General features: G+C 45.3%; 1 protein-coding gene across 8 annotated transcripts in view; it reads right to left on the bottom strand.

The window, feature by feature from the left end:
- HTR2C (5-hydroxytryptamine receptor 2C) overlaps positions 1–25,570 on the bottom strand; it is a 132,378-nt gene that overhangs the window by 31,760 nt on the left and 75,048 nt on the right. For 6 of the 8 annotated variants that reach the window (XM_042477754.1, XM_042477752.1, XM_042477753.1 and 3 more), the window contains 2 exons: positions 25,300–25,418; positions 2,653–2,919 (listed from right to left, as the gene is read on the bottom strand). The gene's annotated coding sequence lies outside the window, so the exon portion shown is untranslated. Of the gene's footprint in view, positions 1–2,652; positions 2,920–20,780; positions 20,835–25,299; positions 25,419–25,570 lie in introns of those variants that run through there. The other 2 variants (XM_042477758.1, XM_042477757.1) reach the window with 2 other exon arrangements.

Genomic DNA, 25,570 nt, shown 5'->3' with positions numbered 1-25,570 from the left:
CAGCATCTTCCACTGTCAAACAGATTTTACTACCAGGACGTTTCTTCCTTGGTTTTGGTGGAATCTCTTCTCCTGTAGTTTGCATCCATTGTTCCTGGTCCTATTCTCTGGAGCAGCAGAAAACAAGCTTGCTCCATCCTCAATGTGACACCCCTTCAAATACTTAAAGAGGGCTATTATCATATCACCTCTTAACCTTCTCTTTTCCAGGCTAAACATCCCCAGCTCCCTAAGTTGTTCCTCATAGGACATGGTTTCCAGACCTTTCACCATTTGGGTCATCCTCCTCTGGACACCCTTTTTGAACTGTGATGCCCAGAATTGGACACAGGATTATTCCAGGTGAGGCCTGACCAAAATAGAAGAGAATGGCAGCAATTTCCCTGCCATGGACACCTCCCTTGGAAATGTCTCTGCATCCAGCGTGGGCCACCATCTTGGATTAGAGAGCCAACTAGGCACACATTGTGAGCAGCATTTCAAAGGAAAAGCAGCACAGCCGATAAAGGGCTTTAAAGATGACATTGGAGAAAAGGTTAAACGCCACCGAGCTTACACTCTAAGCCATATAGGAAAGGAGATTAAGAATGGATATCATATCAGGGTTTAATATCTGAAAGGCCACTGTGGAAAGGGAAGCAGCTATTAATGCCAAGGCTAGGCGCTGGAAGAGTAGAAAGGAAAGAGGAGGGAAGGGAACCGCAGGAATTATGGAGACCAGCCCTTGGAAATTGGGGTGGGAAAGAGTTTCATTGGATTCGACCATCACCACGAAAGTAGCCTTTTTCCATGTCATGGAATTTACTGCAAATCATCATCATCATCATCATCATCATCATCATCATGATCTTAAGAATTCTCACATTTGCAAAGCTTACCGGATCTTTTTAAACTTTTGTATGGTTTTTAAGTGATTTTATAGCGTTTTAAAGTGGGGATTTTGAATTGGTTTGTAACAAATAAACTTTATTGTGAACGTTTTCAATTTGCCGTCTCCGGAAGCCCCCTCGAGTCTCACGCTGGGAGGAAGGCAGCGCATAAATGAAGTAAATAAATAAATAAATGTTAAAAAGAGCTCATTTCTGCACTAATCTTTCTCTATGCCGTTGCCGCTTTACACCTGAATGCATCCAATTAATCCGGTTGCTTCGTTTGTTGGTAAGGACCTCTATCCACAGGAAGAAAGGCTGCTGAGGAAAGGTACCTGGGCCTGGTAAATTTAAACATCCTTTGTAGCAATTAGATTAAATTATGTGTTTAATTTCCAGGCCTTCGCCCCAGCCATCCCACCCATATTCCCAAATAAACTGGAAGCGCAATGAAGTCAAAAGAAAATGCTCCATCAAAGGGAGATGTCTGCTCCCCAAACGTCCGTTCCTCTCCTTGCAAAAGTGAGGCTGCAACCCAGCTGGGGTTGTTTCGTGGAGGTTGCCTAATTTTTATTGCCATTTTGCAAGTGCTATATTTGCTACTGGTCTTTTTTCATTTAGGTAAACAAGCTTTCTGTGGAACCGTCAGAGCGGCTGCGGAAAGCCTGAAGGAGAACGTCAAGTATTTTTAGCAAAGAAATTTTTTAAAAAGGCAACAGCAACAACAACAACAAACCTTTCCGGAGACGAGACAAACAGAAGCCCACTGCAAACCATAAGAGTTGGGAAAGACAAGGGAGGTTAATTAAAAGTTACCCAGAGTCAGAAAGCAATAAAGGGCTAATGAAGTCCGTAATCAGGTGAGTGCAGTTGCAGCCGCGGCTTAGGAGGAATCCTATTTCGGGAGTCAAAACAGATGCAAAGAAATCGGAGACACACATCCTTCCTAAAGACATGCCAAGATGACAACTCCAAAAGCTCCATTTATCTGGACTCCAAGCTACTCCACTTTTTAATGCTCAGATGTATTGTAAGCAGAATCTCATTTCTCTACCACCCTCAAAGTTGTTCTCTGGCTCAAAAAGATGAGTTTCTGTGGATATAGGGCCTGAAGAGATAGGCCAAAATAAAGCTGTTTCAGGTCACTTTGGAGGTATGCTGTTTATATGACACACGCAACTTAAGAGGTCAGATGTTGCGCCAAAGCTGCGCTCCAGTCCTTAGGACCAGAGCATGGCTTTGGCACAGCTTCCAGACTCTTAGGACGCATACATCATTTAAACAGCATACCTCCAAAGTGACCCGAAGCAGCTTTATTTTGGGCTGTCTGTTCAGGCCCATAGAGAGAGCAACACTAAAAGCAAGTTTCCAAGGTACCTGCCATCCAATACTTGCCAATACCTGGAGAATTGCAACCAGCATGCTCAACGGGAAGTCGCATGGTGTACCAAACACTAAGATACGCTCAACGGAAAGGATGGCCTATCTCTTCAGGCCCTATATTCCACTTGGTAAAGTGGAAGAAAATAGGAAAAGGGGTGGATTGACTCCCTCAAGGAGGCCATTGAGTTTGGAAGAACTGAGTTTGCAAGACCTGTTAAGAGCAGGGTCTTCTTGGAGGTCTCTCATTTGGAGGGTCGCCATAAATGCAAACCCAACACGACAACACAGAACTTCCAAGTGCCCCAAAGGAATTGCATTTTTGGGTGGGATTTTGCTGCCCTTGGGTGAGCCACAGTTCCATAACACGTTCTGAAAGCAAACATTTATCTTGCGTTCTTACCTAGGAAGTGTCCGTCCGTTGCCTTTTTGGAGTCAAAAGTGGCTTCCCAGCAAGGTAAGAAGGAACTGGTGGCGGCCAACTGGGTGTTTGTGTTGAAAGAAAACGGTCCTGGGGAGAAGCGTTGCAAGAAGAAAGCCAAGGAAGGTGTCTCCAGTTGCCCAACTCCTCACTTGCTTGCATAGCTCCATATTAGACCCTCCTCATCCCTGGTTTCCAACATGGTGAGCAAGCATGGCCGGTTGGATGAATACAACGCCAGCAAGAGACCTTCGGGGAGAAAAGAGACAGAAGAAGAGATGCTAAGAGTCATGGTTTGTGAGATATTCCTACCCAGGACACCAGTGCTTAGCAGATCTTGTGCCTTCAACCATTCGAGAGGGCTTCATGTTTTACATTCTGCTTAGTGTATTCTGACCCGCTTCGACTTAAAAGAACAAAGAATAATACTCCATCCAACAAAACACTCAGAAGTGGCTTTGACAGTTCCTTCCTCTGAAACAGAGCCTCCAGCGTCTGCTACAGTATTTGTTGGTGGTCTCCTATCCAAGTACCCACCAAGGATGACTCTGCTTACCTTCCAAGATCAGATGGGATCTGGTGCTTTTGGGGGTCTTTAGGCCCCTTCCTTGCTTCTAGGTGGTGCTAACTTTCTTGCACTAATTCCTAATTGGTTTCTTAATTGGACCGAATGAGGGAAAGGCGTCCCATCCAGGCCTCTCCAGTCAGACTCTAATCCATTTTGAAAAGCTTAAGCAAACACCCCTAAATATTTAAATTAAATATCCACAGCATCTGCTCTGTGATCTTAATTAAGAATTAAGACGGTGGTTCAAGGGGAGCGGGGAAGGGGGGCCGAAGAGGGTTCGCCAGCCAGAGAGCATCTCTGACGAGGAGCCATTGATTGCGACAAGGATGTTCATCTACTGTCACCAGCAGAGAGTTAAGCCTTCGGTTTGATTTTCAAGTCTCCAGAGAGGCTGCATGCAGAGAGCTGGGAACAAGATGCTGTGCTTGCAGGAGGCTGGAGTGAGGCTTTGCAAAAGAACGAAATACAAATAAAGTGGGCCCTTGAGGTTTGGTTCCAAGAACCCCATGGATACCCAAATCCATGGATACTCAAGTCCCATTATATACAATGAGATATTATTATTATTATTATTATTATTATTATTATTATTATTATCCACTGGATAATAATATCAAAATCCATGGATGTTCAAGTCCCATTATATACAATGGGGTATCATCATCATCATCATCATCATCATCATTACAGAAGGCCCTTGGTATCTGCTGGGATTTGGTTTCAAGACCCCCATGGATACCCAAATCCATGGATACTCAAGTCCCATTATATACAATGAGATATTATTATTATTATTATTATTATTATTATTATTATTATTATTATTATTATTACAGTGGGCCTTGGTATCCACTGGAGTTTAATTCCAGGACCCCCATGGATATCAAAATCCATGGATGTTCAAGTCCCATTATATACAATGGGGTATCATCATCATCATCATCATCATCATCACCACAGGGGGCCCTTGGTATCTGCTGGGATTTGGTTTCAAGACCCCCATGGATACCAAAATCCATGGCTGCTCAAGTCCCATTAAATACAATGGGGTGGTATTATTATTATTATTATTATTATTGGTATCTGCTGGAGTTTAATTCCAGGACCTCTAGGGACACCAACATCCATGGATGCTCAAGTCCCATTATATACAATGGGGTATCACCATCATCGTCGTCGTCGTCATCATCATCACAATGAGCCCTTGGTATCCACTGGAGTTTAAATCAAAGACCTTCATGGATACTAAAATCCGTGGATGCCCAAGTCCCATAATATACAATGGGGTATTATCATTATCATTATTACAGTGGGCCATTGGTAGCCGCTGCAGTTTAATTACAGGACCCCCATGGATATCAAAATCTATGGATGTTCAAGTCCTATTTCAAACAATGGAGTATTATTATTATTACTACTACTACTACTACTACTACTACTACAAGGGGCCCTTGATATCCACTGGAGTTTAATTTCAGGACCCCCATGGATACCAAAATCTGTGGATGCTCAAGCCCCGTTAAATACAGTGACTTAGTCAAATGACATCCCTTATATAATATGGCAAAATCAAGGCTGCCTTTTTGGAATTGGTATTGTTTTGGAATATATTCAAGCCATGTACAGTTGAATCCATGAATGAAGAATGCATGGGTATGGAGGGCTGAAAGCAATAACAGCTTCTTAGGCTTGCAGGCTTTTATCTGTGTGCCCACTCAGTTAAATTTTTCCTCCCCTCTTAAGCAAAACCTTGCGCTGAGGAGTCAGCCAAGGTTGCATTGTCTGCTAAATTTTACTCTGCAGAAACGTCTTCCTCTAAAGCAGGAAATGGGAAACCTCAGGCCCTAGAATTAAATCTGCCCCACCAAATCTGGCCCTTGGAGCTTCCAAAGATGGCCGTGCCCCTTTTCCCAGGCTGCCACTGGTTTGTCCAGTGTGGTGTAATGGTTAGAGAGGGCTGCCTCCAAATTTGGCACTCTCAGGACTTGCAAGAGTCCAATGTCCATCATGCCCAGCCAGGCTATGATGGTGGGATTTGTAGTCCAACACATCTCACCTAGTTGAGGTTAGAGTGTCAGGGCTAAGACTGTGTGGTTCCAGGTTCAAATCTATGAAGCTGACTTGGGACTCACTGCAAATGAAATGTACTGTATTTCACTTCTCTTTTACAACTATATATCTTTGTCAATGGGGTCCCCAGCTACCACTGTGCCCCAGCACTTCCACCATCATGATGAATCCCTATATTATAGGAGTGGGAAAGAGATTTAACTGTAACCAAGATACATGCAAAGAACTGCTAGATAAATTGGATGCTCCAAGTCCTGGAATGAGAATGGGAACAACATGCATGCAAAGCCTCATTAGCACAACTTCTATGAGGGTCGACTGCCAAACAGGCAAATGCTATTAATGGCTGAACGCTGGAAAGGAAAAATAATAGAGAATATTGCTAAGAATCTCCACAAATGATGGAGGGAAATAGGATTACATGACGGCCTCTTCATGCCTGAGCAAACACCTGGAGGACCAAAGTTTGAAGATCACTGCTGTATCAGGTCTAAAGCCACCAGATCCCATCTGATCTTGGAAGCTAAAAGAAGAAATACTATCATAATGAACTGGTCTCCACATGTGAGGAAGAATGAGTTGGGGATTTGCTTCCCTTGTTGGTCACGATGGCAATACATTGCACATATTTCGGTGTATCTGGGACTTGCACATTTTGTTCTATCTCTGAAATGACATCACCTTCCTTCAGCAACAAATCTGAATTACGCACAGACTCTGTTGGCCTCTGACCATTGGAGTCAATGTGAATGTGAGATCACTGAGTGAAGGATCTGAATAAAAAGCTTGCAGGGTCATATCTGTGGATTTATCTCTCAGTGTTTACCTGTGTCTTTGGAGCTTTTCAGGATCAATGGCTCTGAGGTCAAAGCTCTGCTGTCCACACGGCCTGCTCCCAAGGTGGGCCAAATACCAATGGGTACTCTACCCAGCATGGCATCAAACCATGCCATGGGGTTATTGTTTTGCTACCTCCCCATTATTCATGCACACCAGTTCATAAGCACACTACCTGTGGCTCCAAGTATGTCCCATATGGCCCACCTAGATGCCATCCCACTGAATGGCTGCACCTGTGTGCCAAGTAATACATTCCCATGGAGAGCCCCATGCATGCCCCCTTCACTTCATGCCCTGCTGTCTGGCTTGTGTATGATGGAACTGCATCCGTTGGAGGTGTTCCACGTTCACGTTTTTGCATTGCCACAGCCCTGCGCTCGCATCTGGCTGTTTATATGCAGGAGCAAAGATGCACATTTTCTGAGTTTCCTGGGCTCTGTTTGCTTTGGATTTTAGCCCTGGAGCATGGCTTCATTTTTGTTTCCACCTTAATTGGAGGTGTGCGTCGTATCACCACTCTGCCTTCAAAGCAGCCCTATTTTGCAGCATCTGTTTCACCCCTGAAATAACCAAGGGACTGGAGCAATGCCCTTCTTAGAAGAGCTATTCAAGGTTGTTTTTATTATATACTAGTTAGTATTATTTTAGAGATATTTTAACCATGTAATGCTATTGTATGCCACTTGGCAGGTTTTTATTTCTCCCCCCTTATTTTATTTGACCCTCACTATGTCAAGCACTGTGCAAATTGACAGCACCCTATAACTAACTAACTAACTAAATAAATAAATAAAGGTCTTCCTTGGATCTAATGCACCGTCTTTAGCCAAAGAGGGATCCATATTGCTAAACACACCTTTCTCATCGGAGCTCTCCACAGTGTCTCCATACAATGTGATATGCCAAACCCTATCCCAAAATAGGTGCCTTGTATTGCTGCTTTAATGTTTGGAGCCATACCGATTCACTGCCCCATTGACAGGGAAATCTCTGGAGGAGCAGTTTGTTCCTTTGCACGGCAACCTTCTCCTCCCTTTCAGCCCCATCCATGCTCCCCTTCACCTTTCCCAAACCTGTGGCTCGCCTCATTGCCATGCGCGGCAGACATCAAATCAATGGGCTCCTTCATTAACCTTCCCTCGGAGTGAGAAGTAGATGGCAATGCTAAAAATTGCTGTGTGAAGGAAGAGGGACGCGGATGCTAATTAAAAGCCAAGGCAATGTCAGAGGGAGAGGTGTCCCCAAGGCACTGCGCTTTCATCTGCCCTGTTTGCTTTGCAAAGGACAGAGCTATGAAAACCAACGGTTTGGAGCAGAAGGAAGAAAGGAACCTCTTCTGAGCCCAACCCTGGTAGAAGATGGATCGTGGCTTGCAGTGACTCCAGGAACAGGTGGCAAGCTTGAGCCGTGCGAGAATAAAAATACAGCATTAGATCAGGACCAGAGGATGCTTTAGGAGTATGAATACCAAAGTTTGCACACTGTAAATGGGCTTTATAGTGCAACTGCCCTCAGCTTGGTTCCTTAAGAATGGACTACCAACCCTACCCAGTGCAATGGAGATGGGAGTTGTTGTCCAATCTTTCTTTAGAGCACCAGCTTTGGGAAGGCTGTTCATGGCCTCATTCCCACTACCTTTTAAACCCGATTGTGAATTGGTTTGAACCGTTTCAAATGACCCTGGTCCCCACTTAATCCGAATCTCTCAATTGATTCCGAGAGGGAGGCCATGTGCTAGACCCATTTCACCTGCATCTTTTAGGTGCTCCACTGTCAAATTGATCCATCAATTCGGATCGCACACCAATTTATCTGTAAGTGGAAATGAAGTCCATATTCTAGCACTATGAAACGTAGCCACAGTCTTACTCTAATGCCTTGGGGCCCTTGCAGGACTCTCATCCAAAAGACCAATGCCTCTGACATATGAAATCTGTCATAAAATTGAGATCTTCAGAAGAGGCCCTATTGCATGTCCCCAAACTTCATGAAGTTAAGTTGGAAGGTACATGTACAGCATCTCAACTGTGGGCTTTGCTACCCAAAGAAGTTAGGCTGGACCTGTTCCTTTTAAGCTTCCAGCAGTTGGTCAAAAGGATGTTCTTCTGTATGGTGTTCGGTGTTTGAAACTGCTGTTTTAACTGTTTCCGAAAATGGATTCCAGAATTGTTTTTATAGACTGCTTTTAGGAGGTTTTAAGAAGCATTTTAATGCTTAAAGGAATAAAAACTCAACTGTGGAATGACCGTCCGGAAGAGATTTGACAGCTGAATGCGCCGTCTGAATTCAAAACAGCATTAGAGACCAGTCTCTTCCAGTAGACTTATCCAGATGAGTTTGAATTTGTGGATTTTAAATGTGGATTGTTTTAGTATGTGTATACCTTATTTCTCTTTTTGCTTTTTCCCCATGCAAGGAGGAGCTGATCCCTTTAAAAGGTAAATTGCTTCTCCTGGAAGCTTTCAAGAGGAGCAATTCATTCCTTTATTTCCCCAGAAAAAATAATACTTTCAGAGAGTCTGGGGTTCTCAGTTACTATATAAAGCACCTTGCAGGACCCTAAACAGCACCAGGAATACATTTCTTTCACTTCTAGAGTAGATAAAAGAGGTCCAAAAGGAAGCTGCTGTTGTGCCATGATGGTTAGCAGCTGCAACACAACTGGCTTTAGAAATTAAGTCCGGTCGGATCCTGTTTTAAAACATCACTCCTTTCCTTCCAGTTCCCATGCATGTTAAAAAGGAGGAAACGGCAGGACATAACTGTCAAACAATAATAAATTTTGCGCGCATGCAAAGAGGAAAATGTTGTCCCGTTGGACACACACAGCCCTTCCTGGCCATGAATCAGGGAGCATAAAGCCGGAACTGGAGAACTCTCTCACACACACAAGCGAGGAAACAGATTTTAATTTTTTAATGTTCCACATTTGTCTCCAGGGCCCTGTCTCTCTGAATTAAAGAATTACTCTTGGAAAGCCGGCATTTGTCCCCCGACAGAGGTACAATTAAATCCGGGAACAAGGAGAAGGAAACAAACCCATCCCAAGCGCAGAGTTTCTCCTGCAGCATGTTTTGCTCAGATGGAAACCGAGTGGAGAAAATATTCCTCCTGGGCAGATGGTGCTCCCTTCCTGGACACACTTTCCTCCTCTTTCCTTTGGTCTTAATAACAAAGCCCTTCGTTTCTTTAAAAAATGCCTTCCAAAATGCTGAAACACTGCATTGCTTTGACTTGCAGAATTACTCCAAATGCAGCATTCAAGAGGCCGGTTAAATTTATTAGAGTAAAATGCACACAAATAAATGAGAAGCATGGACCGAAACAAGACCCATCCCTTGCATTTGACAACTTGTTTAAATGCAACACAACATTCACACTCTCTCTTTTTTGAAAAGTAAGGAACTCCCTCAGTGTGAATTTATTTGATCGATAACAACGCACCAGGAACTATTTATTTATTCATTCATTCGTTCATCCATTCGATTTCTGTTTCGTTTTCCTCCCAGCGTTGGGATGCAAGGTGGCTTCCAACATACTTTGCAAGGCTCCTACATCACTTCATCACAGAATTGCAATGTTTCACAAGCAAATGATGTGCAACCATGGCGTCAATGCACAATGAAATGCAACACACGACACACAAGAATGTGCAAAGGTGCACACATGTGTTAACTCCGCTTTTCTCATTTTCAATGACTGCAGGGAATGCAGGCTCCAAAAAGATGCCAGCCACAAACAATTGCACACGTCGAAATAGGAATTTAATTATTCTATTAGAACACCCATTCAAATGATTTAAAAACACCACACTAATAATTAAGCAAGCGGTAGGTAATGGAAACACCCAGCGCATCCATTTATCAACACTGAACCTAAGAGGCAGGGAGTTGAGGAAGGCTTTCCCTGGATAGAAAGGCAGAATTTTAGAATTGTTCATAGACTTAAGAGAGTCAAAAGAAATCCTAAAGGCTATCTGGTCCAATCCCCCAATTGACCATTGGTTATCCAGGCCCAAATGGTCCAGCGGTGGTTGTTCTTATGGACGCTGGTGTCTTAGGGAGGAAGTATGTGCATATTTTGGATCGATGCTTTTTAAACCAGGAGTGGGCATTTTGGTGCCCGCAACTCATTCCCATTCATTACGGCTGACACTAAAGAATCACAGGAACTCCAGCAAAGTATAATATAATCTATCTCTCTGTCTTAGGCTTTATCCTCAACCACAAACCTCATCCATTTTTCCTTGAAGGCATGAAAGGACTAGCAATGCTATGCCTCTTTGCTTCATAGAGCCAAGGCAACTGGAGGGTTCCTTCCATGCCAGTGGAGCAGTAAATCCAGTCCACATCTTAGTATGAACTTCAGAGGAGTTACCCAAGGGGCCTGAAACTATTATGGAAATGGGTTTTTCCACCCTGGATAGGCCTTTTAAAGGTTGGATTAAAATCCAGAACAGATTCAGCATCCTACATATCACATAAACTGCGAGAGGCTGCAGCAATTTGCTTTCCCCTGAGCATCCTGCAAAGCACAAGATGGTGACTCCTCCAACCCAATACCTTCCCTTTGCTGAATGCAAACTACTTTTGCATTTTGAACTGAATGCAAACTACTTTTGCAGCTATTGACATAAACTGAGAAAGCAAGAGGAAAAGAGAGAAACCGGGACATTTTAAAAGCACCTGAAAAAGTGGGACAATGGGGAATTAATGAGGACCGTCCTTGCAAATCAGGACAGTTTGGTGATATGTAGCATCCACCTTGCTCAAAGGATAATAATGTCTGAGATAACAACATGGTGCTCATCTAGTAAATCTACATTTAAAAGATTTACATGCTGATTCCATTCTTCTCATGTATCCTGACATTGTGCACCTCTGTGCCTATGCGTCATTTTCCTGTGGAATATGCAATGGCTTTCCCCAAAATCCCAGGGAATCAAGTGACATGTGGAAGGTAGTGGTGCATTGTAGTGATGCACCACTGAAGCATGTGCAAGCACATGTGAAATAAATCCAATGTGTGGAAGTCTGCTTACACACCTGTGACCAGAACATACCTATTGTCTAAGGGCCCCAAAAGTATAACCACATGCATACAGGGAATTCACACAGGTGTATGAAACCAACAGGATTCTGGTTTTTATTGTCCTCCTGCGCAGGACGGTCGAAAGGTTCACTAGACCTCTGTTTCTGAAGAAGAGAGAGAAAAAATGATCCCTATAAATTACTTTCCACTCAGTGAATTTACTGGGAAGCCACAGCGCTTTGGGCTTCCCAAAGCAATTTACCTTCCGATGATTTGCTATCTTCTTCACTCCATCTGAGAGATGCGGGAAAGAAACAACTCTTCGTTTTGCTAAAATTACATACAGTTCATCTATAAGGTGAGGCCACGAAGGCCGACAGTTACACAGGCCTAAAGGATTGATGCCATCCCTGGTTTGCCACAGGTCAGCAGCATCGAGTTGATTTAATGCTCACAACTGGACAAGGCGACCACCTTTGCATTGAAATCACCTGGAAAGCAACACTGCCTTTGCCAAAATGTCTCCTGGTGGCGGTGCATCATGACCAGGGCATCATTATGGGAGTCCGAGGGGTATGAACCACACCAGGCGGCACCACAGTTTCAGAACCATCCAGCCTAAGGCTTCAAGGAAACTCCTGATTTTCCAGCACGCTGGAAATTGTTATGGGGTATCACCCAGTATGCTGGTGCGAATGGGGTGCCTTCCACATCTGGTGGGTTTGCTGGCTGGGAAGGAAAGCAGAACCTCATTCCCACTTAATTCAGATACCAGATAATTTGGTTTCCGATCCAAATCAATGAATTGGTTCAGCAGCAGAGCCTGGGTCACACTATATTTGCACTGCTCAAAGCCCTCTTCCACAAGCCTCTCCCTTCCTGCCTGCAGTATCTCAGAGCCAGAGAGCTCCCAGCCTTAGCTCCTTCCTTCCTTCCTTCCTTCCTTCCTTCCTTCGATCCCACCATGGCTGCCTCTCTTCCATGATGGAGGTCTTCAACTGGAGGGTGCCCTTCGTCTGGCGACTTTTGCCCAGCGCTGCCATGAACGGTCACCCGCCCCAGGAGTCAGCCTCTCCGCTCGAGTCCTCCGCCACCAATGCTGACTAGGGGCTGGGGTAGGGGGCTACCACTCACCCTCAGCCACTTATGCCACCAGTACCAGGCCTACCAGGGCATGGCGGGTACCCCAGGATACCCAGGCAAAGGCTACACCGACTACACCAGCTACGCCAGCAGCCCCTCATGACACCAGTACAGCAGTGGTGGCTCAGAGCCAGCCAGCCAGCCAGGTGAGCAGGATCCGAACCCAGATCTGAATCCACACTGGTTCCCATTTGCGCGGAATCACTTTATCCAAAAAGACACAGACAAAATCAGCGTCTTTTTGACGCGGGTTAAATGGGCCTAGAGCATGCTCCCCCCTTTTGGAATTGCTTCAGCGATTCAAATTAAGTGGGAACCAGGGTCATTTGAATCGGTTCTAACAGATTCACGATCCGATTTAAAAGGTCGTTGGAATGAGGCCCAAGTCTCCTCCACAGTTGTTGTTGTTGTTGTTGTTTTGTGGGTTTTTTGGGCTATCTTTGAGACTACCATATTTTCCGGCGTATAAGACGACTTTTTAACGCTAAAAATTTGAGTTAAAAGCCGGGGGCTGTCTTATACACTGGGTCAAGCCTGGCCACAGAGGCTGCTAGAGAGCCTCGCGGCCCAGCACGTTCGCCACCGTCCTTCTTACCTTCCAGGCCTCCCTGGTCCCTGGAAGCCGACGCGCCCAGCCTGCTGCTGGCTTCCAGGCCTCCGGAGGCCCATGGAAGACGGCGCACACAAGACCAGTCTGCTGCCGGCTTCCAGGTCTCCGGAGGCCCATGGAAGCTGGTGCGCACAAGACCAGCCTGCTGCTGGCTTCCAGGCCTCCAGAGGCCCATGGAAGCCGGCGTGCACACGCGCCCAGCATGCTGCTGAAGAGGGGGTCGTCTTGTACAGTGAGTATAATCCAAACCCTATATTTTCATTCCAAAAGTCGGGGGTCGTCTTATACACCCGGTCGTCTTGTCCGCCAGAAAATACGGTAACTGAAACAAAGACGTTAATGCATGAGCTTTCGCAGACTTCAGTCTTGTTCCTCAGATGCATTTAGTGGAGCAGAAACGGTGGGACAGACATATATATGCCATTGCTATTGTGAGAATGTACACAGTTTGCACCGAGGAAATGTAGAACATGTAGCCATGGCCTTACCAAGAGATTCCATTAAACTACATTTTCAAAACCACGCATTAGACAGAGCAGTTATCTGCAAATTAAAATCAAAAGCCAAGGCTGAGCACAGACCCTTGTACCATCAGCGCTTGCAGGATCGCAAAGAGATTTTATGCGGAAGGGCTGGCAGATAATTCAGAGAAGAACGCTCTTGTAGGAACAAAAGCAAGGAATGGGCCACGAAGCACTCAGCCGTTCTCTCAACAACCGCTGTGCAGCGTTCATTCCCTGCAACCGGGTTGGAAGGAGTTCCCAATATATTGCTGCCATTTATCTCCAGCAACGGCCGATGGAGATCTGATGGATTGCACACTCTCCCCCTTTGACAGGCCTTGAAGCATCATCGATACAGACCCCTTGCAGAGAGCGCAACGTCCCGCCTGATGTTTTGCGCCAACGTGTTGTTTTTGCAACCCACGCTTTTGATAATTAATCTCCATTGCACTCCTCTGCCAGCTGGCCCAGACTGAGGCATGCGTGCTAATTCTCCCAATGCAGCGAAGGCTCTCAACCTGCGCAGGAGGAGGGTGCTACAGCACCTGTGGGGCCCAAACCCATTATGGCTTAAGCTCTTGAATTCACAAAGGTCTCCTTTGAGTTCCACTGCATGAAATTCATGGCTGGGGATGCTCTGTGGACGCCGCCGCCTCCTCCTTCAAGATGTCCTCCTTGCTAACTAAGTCAGGGGAAGAGGCTTTCACAATTAATCCCACCCCAGTAAGCCTTTGAAGAAACAGGATCATTCCTGATAAATCATTACAGTATTTAAAAGAGGAGGGTAAAAAAATCTAGGTTCTTAAATTCTATTAACTGTCGCAGATGAAGAGAAGAGCAAGCCGACTCTTGCTTCCGATCGGTATCATCTTCTCATGCATTGACCTGTAAGGCCATTATGTCCCGCTTTTGCATTCATCTATGAACATTCGCATCCAAACAGATGCTTAAATATGCATTGCTAAAGATGTTTTCTCTCTTTGGATACAGTTTTAAAAAACCCCAGCACTTACACATTCAGGATACACAGAAAACTATGGGTCCTGCTGGTGTGCTATGCTACTGAAGGCACCCAACTCATGACAACCCTATCATTGGTTTTTCTTGGTAAGATTTGGTCAGAGGAGGTTTGCCATTGCCATCCTCTGAGGCTGAGAGAGTGTGGCTTGCCTAAAGTTACCCAGTGGGTTTCAGCGCCAAGCCAGGAATTGAACCCGGGTCTCCAAAGTCGTAGTCTGACATTCAAACAACTACACTGCATTGGCTCTTATAGGAACTCACTAAATAGATAGGTTTTCATCCACTCCAGTTCAACTCCGTTCCATTCCAACATGGGGAAATGTGCGGATTTGGGGAAATTCTCATTAAACCATGCACCGAAGAGGATTTCTCCCGATTCCAATCACATTTTGTATGTTCGTTTAAATACACACGTGCTTCTTCCACCGCAGAGAATTAACCTCCGCCCGGTCCCTCTTGTCAATATGTGAAATATGTCAATATGCGCTGTCTAGAAAAGTGATGATGAACGTTCCCCAATAAAACGAAACTTGGCAGATCTCCCCGGTCCTGTTTGAAGCATCCAGCCCACCGCATTTAATTTGGGAAAAGGGCGTTAGAAGCTTCTGTCAACTTTTGCTGCGTCAAAAGTGAATCACTCATATATATGTGTGTGTGTGTGTGTGTAAGCAACCATGGCTAAATTTACACAGCGGGATTTCTCCTCTCCCTCTTCATCCCTGAGCCAAAATCTTGGTGCATTGGTGCCATGTGTTTCCAATCAGCGTTGCAGCCAGGGATCAAGAGAAGAGCTCTTGGACAGCTGTCAGTCATTTCGCGCAAGGGAGAAAGCTTCCAGGTGGATTATGGCAGCCAGATTCTCTCGCACACTTGCGCAACAGCAATCCCATGCTCTCACAACTCCCTTGTTGCAACAACTCCACTGGCTGTGCCTGGCTGTTTCACAACACACAACCACAGCACTGGGATAGCGCTGCAGGTAACACCATCCCCTGCAATGAGTTACTTTCTAAGCAAGAAAGGTGAAACAAGGTTGTATTTCAAATGTAATTCAGTGTGTGGGAAAGGGAGCAGCATTACTCTTTATTAGCGCACAGAACTGAGATCTTGTGGTGCAGGAACACATATTTTTAAATACATAATTCTTACTCTCATAGTGTAACAAGTAACATTTTTAAAAAGGTACTTTTAATGGGCACCATGAGTAGATTTTGATCCAAATGTTATGTTTCAGAGGCAAAGGCAAAGCCCCTCTGAACAAATCATGCCAAGCAAACCCTGTGTCACTTGCACCTTAGGGTCGCCATAAGTCTGAAATGACTCGAAAGCACACAATAACATCATCAACAATGGAACACAAGTCACCAAACCCATCAACTGGTCAGTGAGTAACAACAATGAGTTGCTTTTCTAGGCAATGGGTCATTTTTGAAAAGTAACTTTCCAAGTTGCAACCGACCAGATGACCCAAGCTGCATCTGCACCGCAGAAATAATGCATTCTGACACCGCTTTAACTGCCATGGAATTCTTGGATTTGTCATTTTGGGAGATATTTAGCCTTCTCTGTCAGAGAGCTCTGATGCCACAACAAACTACAAATCCCAGGATTCCATGGCATTGACCCATAGCAGTTAAAGCAGTGTCAGATTGCATTATTTCTGCGGTGCAGATGCAGCCTGGTCATCTGGTCGGTTGCAACTCAGAAAGCTTTTACTACATCATTTGAAAAACCATTCATTGCTGTTATTCACTGACCAGTCGATGGATTTGGTAACTTATGTTTCATGAAACCTCAGATCTTTCCTCTCTTTCCTTAAGGTGGGTGGAGGCGACCATGGGCCCTCCAGATGTTTTGGTCTTCCAGCTCCCCTAATCCCTTCCTATTGGGTTTTCTGACTGAGCCTGATGGGACCTGAAACCCCAAACATCTGGAAGAAAGACAAAGATTTGCTGCCGTTGGCTCAAGTCAATCCCTAGAGAGTCAAATGCACACTTCTGGCTGAGCAGAGAATAAAATCCACTTAAAACATTGCTGTATTGTGGTTCTCTGGCCACTGAGTATCTCTGAGAGCCCTTGGGCAGACAGCCATGAGAAGCCGTAAAATGCAAGCTAGGAAAGGGTCTTTTCCCTGTTGGGGATGCCCTTCGCCTTCTTCCGCCTCTGCACTCTTTGAGTCTGGACAGTTAAAGAAACCTAGGCAGCCGGCTCTGCTTAGCCTCTTAATAAATTGGAGCTATTCCAGCGTCACGCTGCTAAAAATTAACCTCGGCAGCCTCCAGAGAGTTGCAACACGAATCTAGATAAGGAGCATTTGCATACAACTAGATGGTCACTGCTCCCAATTATTAATCATGCCTTTTAAAACAGCCTCGGCTTCTATTATTGCAACTGCGGAAAGGGAAGAACAGCACGGCTGGTTGAGAAGGATGACAAGGATCCGACTGTCCCAGCATACATTGGCCTGGATCCTGCTGGTTAATCCCAACCATAGTAGACCCATCAGATTGAGAGGATTTACCTATGTGTTGTCCATCAACAACTGATTCAATGGACTAGCTAAGAGGAATTCAAGCCAGGTTTCCTACTGCCATGCTTCATCTCCTCCTGATGACCTCTGGAGATGTTGGACTAACTATTCTATCATCCTCAGACAGTCAGGTTGTTTCCTAAGGAAGACACCAGATTGGTTGAAGGCTGCTCATCCACAGCTAAGCTTGGACCTCAGGGTCAATGTCCAGGGACTGAAGTGAGACCCATGGTTCGGCCACCGAAAGTAGGGATAAGTACCATATATACGCAACTATAAGTCGAGAAATTTATGCCCCAAATTGACCCTAAAATTCTGGTTAGACTTATACACAAGTCAATACGCCAGCAGTGCTTAGAAAGGCCCTAAAGCGAGCAAGCCTGGTGCCCCTTTCTCCATTTAACACCTTCCCTCTCCAGTCCGTTTTGCAAGACCTTGCTTCCTATGGAAACAACTCTTCTTTTAAACCCACTTGCTTCCTTTCTCAATCCAACGTTAAAACCTCGCCTCTAGTGCCTGGGAATCAGTTGGGAGAGGTCCACAGAAAGAGAGGGAGGGATGGAAGTGGGATTTCCTCCTTTCCATCCTTCCTTACAGCCCCCTACGTTTTACCCTCGACTTATCCACAGGTCACATCAAAATTCAAGATTTTGACCCTGAAACCTTCCCTTGACTTATACATGAAGTTGACTTGTACATGAATATATACGGTAGACTATTTGAAAAGATTTGGAAAACACTGGGGAAACAGATTTCTTGAGTACCAAGAAACACTGGGGAGAAGAATCTTGGATCGACAAGGGTCTTCGGTGTTAATCTATGCAAAATTCACACATTGTCATTTTTTGCAGGGAAAAAAATGGGGGGGGGGAGAAAAATATTTATGCGCAGAAATATTTTTTCTGTCCCCCCGTCTATCGAGAAATGGCTACCTGATGCTCCCCGCCACACATAAGTGATCTCTGGTGCAAAGAGATTTGCAACAGGGGTCCTTTTTGCTGGTTGCACCTGAAGTTGCTCATTGGAGTAGATGGACATGTTAGGCAGGCAATAGTGGAATAGACCCCCGTTGATCCCAGAGGCATTTGGGGGGGGGGTCTTACAGTTCCTAAGTCGCCCCTAAACTAAGGTCTATGGAAACCCACTGGGTGACTTTGGACAAGCCACACTCTCTCAGCCTCGGAGGAGAGTAATGGCAAACCTCCGCTGACCAAATCTTGCCAAGAAAACCCAATGATAGCTTTGCCTTAGCGTCACCATGACTTGAAAACATCTTGAAAGACACCTCAAACAACAACGCAGGAAAAATGAACATGCCGCTGTTACAAGTGTGTGACTATAAACTATGTTTTCATAACCAACAGGATTCTGGCTGCTGCTTTCTACACAAAACAAGCAGTTGCCATTCCTTTTGCACGGAAATCGTCCCACCTGAAACAGTCTACAAAAACGGCAATTTGCGAAGACTTGTTTGCTGTGAAAGTAAAATTGCGGAATTTACCCATTGCTGCCTTCGAGAAGAATATCAGTGAAGTGTTACATCCAGAGCTGAAAAGAAAAATGGTTCATTCTCCAAGGTCTGTGGGTTTTTTCCCCTTCCCAGAATCAATGACGTGAACCTTGCAGGAGCTCATAGAGATGACCTTTGGAGGCAAGGATGCCATGTTCAGAAGCGTGGCAGCCTCCCAAAACATTGATTCATGAGACCGCATTTCACGTGACGCAACGCGAGGCAGTGGAGGGAGCGGAGATGAGATAATCATTCATTACCCAGCAGTTGCCATTTTTATGGCTTTCAAGCTACAGGCTCTTTGTCGTCGTCGGAGGCGATATGCTTCTGGTAATTGATGCTCTGAGACGATCTTCTTAGGAAGTCGCATGTGGGTTTGGGTTCCCCAATCTCAGGACCTAAGCCTCTGATCCTAAGCCTCTGATCCTCAGGGCAAGGAGGAGGAATCTCAGGGCAAGGGTGCTACCTTTAAAGAGGGGTGTATGTATGTGTGTGTTCCTCTTTTGTTAGACCGGGTTTCCCTTATTTGAATGGCGTACTCTTTGCAAATGAGCTGGATGGTTATTGAGTCATGCTTAATGACATCACCAGGACTCAGCTCCTATGACATCACAAAGGGATTCCCCAGAGTCTCAGGTCTGGACCTTGAAATCTCAAGGCCTGGGATAGCCCTAACATGGGAATCCTACACATGGACAACTCTCAGATAGCTTCTATGTGGCTCACAGGAGGAATTAGAGCATTGTACCCCGAAATAAAATTCCCGCCCCCCTAAAATGACATTCTCCTTCAGTCCCTGAATTTCTCACACTGGAGTAACCACCCCTGGATATTTCCATGTGTAAGAAAACAGTCTGAAATTCATGGGGTCAGCGTAGAAGTCAACAGGCAGAGATGCACAGTGTTTAAAAAAAGGAATGCTTCCAAACTTTGAGTCAGAGAGAGGCACATGTTTCTTCCAGGTGTTTGTCAGCATCTTGCTCCTTCAGTGACAGAGGACTCTGATGGGGTCAAAGGAGAAGATATCAGCATCTCCTGGAAGGAAACCCATTTAACCCCCCCAAACCCCAGTGAGACCCTGATGCCAGTCAGAGTTAGCAACACTGGGCTGGAGGGATAGTGTCTCCCTATAGGTCTATCTCCTGTGTCCCATTGCAGCAGACTGCAGATTTAATCCTCAGCATCTCCTAGTTGGGACAAATCCCTGGAATATCATAGCCGCCAATGAGATTGACAATACTGGGCAAGACGGACCAAGGATGTCATTTAATGTAAGGCTGCTTCCTCAGTGGAGGAACCAAGAATGGGAGACCTCCAACTCAAGAGCCTGGAAGAACTAAGGGACACTGAAAGGCAATGGAGATTAGATAGATAGATAGATAGATAGATAGATAGATAGATAGATAGATAGATACATATTAACTGAAGAGAAGGAATCCTTTTACTATCTGGTGACACACACCTTCAGTTCCAGTTTTCAGTCCATCTGGAACATCACCGTTGTTCCTCCAGAGGCTTTGGACTCCAGCTCCCAGAATCCCTTATCACTGGCCAGGAATTTTGGGAACTGAAGACCAAAACACCCAGATGATCCAAGTTTAAGAACCGCTGGACTTTAGTGAAGAAGGTATTGAGAGATCCAGCTTCAAGCAACCCCTTTAGTTGCCTGTTTCATAGATGTAAAGTCAAGGTCCAAAGCCAGAGACTTTCTGAAGGACATCACAATGGATACCCATCAATGGATGCTGAGCTCCTATTCCCAAAGCCAACCAGGATCTGCGTAATCCCATAATGGTGGGGAACATATCGAGATGCAAATGGTTGACTTTTGCCTTCTTTGGAGTGGCTTCTTCTAACCAGGACACTCAATGAGTCCTCATAAAAAGTCCAGTCGGCTCATCTCATTGCAACGCTCTCTGTTTGGTGAGCTCCGGTGCATACATTCAAGACTCCCTAATGAAATCGAATGAAACTGTTATCCCCGTCTCAGAAAGAAAGTCAATTCATTTAACGGTGAAACAACAGGAACCACAGTCAGTCAGAGCTGACAAAGAGGTAGGCTGGGGAAATTATCTTTTCTCTGCAATCCAAAATAAAGCAGATTACCCTGATGTCAAATTGCATCAGTAAGACCATTCTTTGGTGGCTGTTCTTTTCCCCTCCTTCTTCATTGTTTTTTCCCATCCCCTCTTCCATCCTCTTTTTTCCCCTTCTTGTTTCACCTATCAAAGCCTGCTTTCTCCTTTTGCAATTACGGCCGTGGAGCGAACGATTCATCAACCAACCTGTGCGCTGCATTAAAATTGATCACGGTTTGTCGTTCCGTGGCCTCCTTCCACTCCATTATGTCTGCTGAGTCCGACCCACTCCAGGCATCAGAAAATATTCCCTCGGGCATTTCACAAAAGGACCGTCAGCCGCACACAATAACCACCAGACGGGTTGCTTTTCAACTTTGCTATTAAATCTCAGCGCAGAACAAAATACCAGGAGTGTTTGCTTTTTTTTACAAAGGGCTAAAGTGCTTGGATGGCAGATGAGAGACAGGAGCCGGATTCCCCCACTGCCTTGCCAATGGCTTTATATTCGAAGACCGGCTTTGCGTCCATCTCTTACAAATTAAGGGGGTGGGGAACGAGGAGGCGAAGGGAATGAGTGGGGACTGGCCTCAGCACATCCATCCTACTGGGACAGACACATCATCGTGGCGTTGACAGTCAATGCCTATTTTTACCACGAAGGTTTGTGTGTATTTAATTGCTTCCCATCCTCAGGCAAAGCTGTAGCCTCCTACACCAGGCTCCGCTGCTGCACAAGCTGCCCAAACACACACATATTGCGTTTTACTTTCTCGATGGGAGACATCATCACAGCATCCGGAGAAAGAGGGGAGGTTCAGCCTCAGCTGTGACAAGGCTAACCTTCAGGGGTAGCTGCATTGGCCACTTAACAAACACAAACAAAAAACCCCATTGTGATACCTTTATTGGCCATGGCAGTGTTCTTCAGCAATGTGAAGTCGAAGGCCTTCATGGCCGGCATCCATGGTTTTCTGTGGGTTTTCAGGCTCTGTAGCCATGTTCTAGAAGAGATTATTCTTTGGCATCTTCAGAGAATGCTGGCATGGAAGTGAGTGGGATATATATACTGTGTGACCCTGGGTTGGAAGGAGTGATTTCCATGTTACTCTGTGTATATATGTATACATACATATACATATATATACCCCACTCTCTTCCATGCCAGCATTCTCTGAAGATGCCAGCCACAGATGCTGGCAAAACATCAGGAATAAACTCTTCTAGAACATGGCCACAGAGCCTGAAAAACCCACAAAAAACCCACGTTCTTCAGCAAGTCCCTGCCTCTATGTTTACTTGGGGACTAGTTGGTCAATGCTGGTCATTAGCCTTGTCACAGAAACCCATCAGTGATCCCTTTACTGACCGACCAAAATGCACAATACACTTGTTGCAAGCTTTCGAAGCACCATGGGCTTCTTCATCATCAGGCAAGATGCTGCAAACCAAACAGGAGAAGAAGAAAAAGCAATTGGAGATGTTAGTCTGATGTCTGCATCTAAGGACCGAAACAACATGCAGACATCTGACTGATGTCTCCAATTTTTTGTGTCCCCCCCCCCTCCTGTTTGGTTTGTAACCTCTTGCCTTATGAAGAAGAAGCCCATGGAGCATTGAAAGCTTGCAACAACCATATTGTGCAGAAATAATTTGTTGCAATGTGCCTTCAGGTCGTTTTTTTTACATATGACAAACCTAAGGTGAACCCGTCAGAAGACTTTCTGTGCACTTATTGCAAGGGAGTTTAAAGATGGCTATAACATCACCTCTGTATCTCCTCTCCTCCAAGCTCAACATCCCTATCTCCCTAAGGCATTCCTCACCTTTTGCCGTCTTGTTTGCCCTTCTTCTGGACACCTTCCAGTTGGTCAACATTTCTGCAGACGAGGAATATTTTACACAGCAGAGTACTTAAGCATGCAGCCGCATAGTGACCTCTGGCAGTGGTTCCAGCCATAAGGAGTCTAATCCCAGGGTTCGTATATTTTCTTGCTTAACCTTTGAGAGAACAGCCCCAGACTCCAGCTAAACCTCTGAATCTTAGCTGCCCATGCTCACTAGAAACATACTAGCGTTACTATGAGACACAGACACACAACTTTATAGGCACAAACATGGAAACCATATTGTGCAATTCCAAAACTGGGGCTGCAAAATTAATACATAGGCAGTAGAACTGCAGAACCACAATCATCTATCAACGGTCATCTATTTCAGCCCCTGCCATGCAGGAATCCAAGTAAACTGACTGACAAGTGTCCATCCAACCTCTGTTAAAAGACATTCAAAGAAGGAAAGACCACCATCCTCTAAGGCAGTCTATTCTACTCTGGAACAGCTCTTACACTAAAGAAGTTCTTCCTAATGTTTAGCTGGGATCTCCTTATAATTCTGAACCCATTTGCTTCAGGTCTTGCTCTCTGGAGCAGCAGAAAACAAGCTCACTCCATCTTCCACCTGAGAGCTTTTCAGATATATAAAGAAAGCTAAACATCTCCTCTTAGGGCTTGGTTGTTTCCAGACCTTCTACCATCTTGGTTATCCTCCAGCAGAAATGGTCCAGCTTTATCCAAGCAGAGTGCCAACATTTTTATTAAAAAACTCCTTTTCTTCCCTTCTTACAGCTTGGTTATTTCTTGGAAATGTTCACGACGGCTTTCAGAGGATAACTAATTTGACTGCCCCTTTGTGTCTTCCTTTTTTCTCCCCCTTTAGCTTCCGAATTTGCATTTTAGTTCAATTTAAGGAAATGGCTTCAACATGAATTCCATTTGACTTTGGAAGGAGAAACATGACCTCATTTACGGAAGGCTATATTACAATAAAGCTGTCAAGGAGATATCGGAGCCGGGTGCGGGGTTAGTTTGACAGACTCACTTAAGGCTGGAGACCAAAGATGAACTGCGCCTTCGTGGCCAAGACAAGACAGCTAAGCAATTCAGCTCCGACAGACGGACGGTCAAAGCGCTCCATCAAAAGTGTCTACTTGCTGCTTTGCGACCCTTTCAAAAATATGTCTTCCAGCTCTGAAACCTATTTGTTGTCTTCAGGCTTGTTGTTGCTTTTTAATGGCGATGCTTTTAAATCTATTTATAGTTGCATTACATTTGGACTCTTTCATGTTCCAGCGCTGTGAACCTCTGTCTGAAGCTGGTTTAACTTGGTAAACTGACTTAACTCTCAAAGCTGGATATAAATGAATAAAACTATGGTGAGATTGTACCTCTGAGGCAGCGGCGCCCAACTTTACGATGACGGAGCTACACTGTTGACATGATGCACAGCTATGTTAGTGGACTGCGGTGGGGGAGCTGCAATAGGGATCTGCAGAAACCTGGAGGAGGTCCCTATAGTGATGCCCTTGCTGTGTATCCAGCTACAAGAAAATAGCTGTTGGACCGTGGGACACACTCCATCATAGTGTAATGGAGTCCCCTTCTTTGGAGGTTTTTAAACCGAGGCTGGATGGTGTCTTTCTGCCCTTGAGGTCTTTCCCAGCACTACGATTCTGTGACTCTTCTGACCCCAGACCTTTGGAATGACATGGAAATGGCCACATTGGCAAAGGTTAAGGTTTAAAAAGGGGAGTTGGGGAGTTTTGGCCATTGTGCAGTTGATAAAGAATTCTGACCTCCACAGATATCCAAAAAGTGGGTTACAATAGCATTGGTTGGACTTATGCTGGACAAAGGCACTGAGTTACTATGATGCATTGAAAGGATGCCATCTTCCATAACAGCCCCAGCCAACATGGCCAAAGGACAAGGATTCCAGGAGTTGAAATCCAGCACCATCTGGGGACTTGAGGTTGGGAACTACTGGCCTACAATACTCTGCATTGCTGGGGACCAGTTTCTGGCACTGGTGTACCTCCCCATTTAAAGTCTCGTCTTTCGGTTGAAAATTACACCCCTGAAAAAGCCGCAAGATACCACCATAGGGAGCTTTCCTCCTCACGAAGCTCACTTTTGTCTCACAATCCCAAATCCACTTTAAATTTCTCCTAGATAGTGTTAAACTTTTTTCGAACCATTAAGACCAAAACAAGAGGTTCTTTCCCTGGACATATCTGGTGCCCTGCATGGAGGTTGCTGTGACACATCATGCTCAAGCAAAAACAGAACAATGGAAGAGAGCCCAAAGCCTCTGCAACACAGAGGTCCATGTTTAAATAAGGACTATTTCCCATTCCTTGCCCAGGAAAGGAAACCCAAGTGATATTTAAGGAGAGAGGTCGGTTCCCAAAGATAGTAGACGAAGCCTGAGGCCCTACTTCCCAGCATCTTAGCATTAAATTACACAAACCTAGCCTTGCTGCAATACCAGACTGTGGTCTTGAGCATCCAGTCTCACAGTGAGTGATGGGACTATGTACTGTCTGGTTATGCCGCACTCGCTCCAATGCCCCATGGCCTGAGCTGGAACCGAGAGCAATTCCAGATCTCCCCAAGACTTCATTTCATAACTGAAAACTGGCACAGACCTTGTTGTAAACTTGTAAATGGGTGCAACAGGTGGCCTAAAGCACAGAAAAGAGTCACCGTCCTGTAGCTGATAGGACCCAGCATTCCCTTCCCAGCAGGTGAATGGCAAATTCTATCTGGAGCATTTCAACCTATTCTACCTGACCCATTACTGCCTATGCCTGGACCTGGATTATGGGGGGTCCACCACATCTGGACTCCCCTGGCTCCTTGCTTAGTTGTCTCAGTGTGTGGCTTACCTTGCCCTTCTTGCTGTGGGTCCAGCAGAGGCCACTCATGTCCTGGTCCAGTCAATGCAACTGTATGTCCTCCAAAAGCCCTCCTAATCTCCAAACCAGGGATGGCATAAAGGCTCCATCTGGAGGAAGGGAGGAAAAAAAAAAGGGAAAGCCTTTAGAATAGGAGTAAAGAGGTTCTCAGTGTCCCAAGACCCATTTCTACCCTTCCTAGCCTCCCTCAACCCACCAAAAGGAACCAGATATAGCCAAACGTCCTGGTTTTGGGAGGCAG

This window comes from Sceloporus undulatus, chromosome 7 (genome assembly GCF_019175285.1).
Source record: "Sceloporus undulatus isolate JIND9_A2432 ecotype Alabama chromosome 7, SceUnd_v1.1, whole genome shotgun sequence".
Taxonomy (NCBI): domain Eukaryota; kingdom Metazoa; phylum Chordata; class Lepidosauria; order Squamata; family Phrynosomatidae; genus Sceloporus; species Sceloporus undulatus.
This window is presented reverse-complemented; position numbering and strand designations above follow the sequence as displayed.